This window comes from Spinacia oleracea, chromosome 4, assembly GCF_020520425.1.
Source record: "Spinacia oleracea cultivar Varoflay chromosome 4, BTI_SOV_V1, whole genome shotgun sequence".
Classification (NCBI taxonomy): domain Eukaryota; kingdom Viridiplantae; phylum Streptophyta; class Magnoliopsida; order Caryophyllales; family Amaranthaceae; genus Spinacia; species Spinacia oleracea.
This window is the reverse complement of record NC_079490.1, coordinates 95,343,955-95,345,040: the sequence shown is the minus strand read 5'-3', so window position 1 is coordinate 95,345,040 and position 1,086 is coordinate 95,343,955. Positions and strand designations below refer to the sequence as shown.

General features: G+C 44.2%; 1 pseudogene; it reads right to left on the bottom strand.

The window, feature by feature from the left end:
• Nucleotides 1–319: 319 nt before the first annotated feature.
• Nucleotides 320–420, bottom strand: LOC130460327 (uncharacterized; annotated as a pseudogene).
• Nucleotides 421–1,086: the final 666 nt, after the last annotated feature.

The following is a 1,086-nucleotide window of genomic DNA, read 5'->3' as shown; positions in this document are numbered from 1 at the left end:
ACAAGCCTCGACCACTAATGCCAACAACTTTGAGATAAGGCCCGCGTTGATTACCTTGGTTCAAAGTCACCCGTTTTGTGGAAAATGTATTGAATCGTCTCATGAACACTGGAAACAATTTGAACATTATTGCGATACTATTAAGTACAACGGGGTGACTTCCGAATATGTTAGGTTGAAGCTATTCCGGTTTTCTCTATTGGGGCGAGCAAGTGATTGTCTTGACAAAAAGGTCAAGCCAAATTCACTAAGGACTTGGAACGAAGTGACAAGTGCATTCCTTAGCAAGTTCTACTCGCATGGGAAGACGACGGAGTATAGGCACAAAATTCAATCCTTTGAGCAAAAGCGTGATGAATCCCTAATTGAGGCTTGGGAACGATTCAAGGAATACCATAGGGAGTGCCCTCACCACGGAATCCCTAAGTGGATCCTCCTACAAACTTTCTACTTGGGACTTAGCCCAACCTCCAAAACAAGTCTTGATGCGGGGGCGGGTGGTCCAATTATGAATAAGACGGAGGACCAAATTGAGGAGATAATCGAAGATGTCATGCAAAACTACCAAGCATGGCATGTGGGGACTAGGAATTATGATAGCAAGGGGAAGTATGAAGATGGCAAGGGTTCGGCTTTCGCTTTGGAGCAAGCTAACATAATTGAGAAGCTTAGGTCAAGGCTTGAGAAGTTGAGATTCTTGAGAGTACTCCGAGTCAACCACCATCTCCATCAACAATGCCTCCACCATAGGCCACCCTTCTCACAAAAGGGAAGGGCAAAGTTAGTTCCTACAACACAATGCCACTTGATACATCTTTTTGTGATATTTGTGGTGAGCATGGTCATTTCCCTAGCATGTGCCATTTGTTGCATAATGTTTCATATGTTGAACATGGCTCTCTTTATGAGCAAGAATTTGATGTGAAATATGCAAATGCTATGAATTAGAGGCCTAGATATGATGGTCCCCCGAACCAAAACATTAGTAGGCAAGCACCTAGAGGCCCTCCTATGCATGCTAGTTATCAAAGTGGATCCTACCAAGGCCACGGCTAAGGAGGAGGGTTTGATAATCAAGGTCGGGAT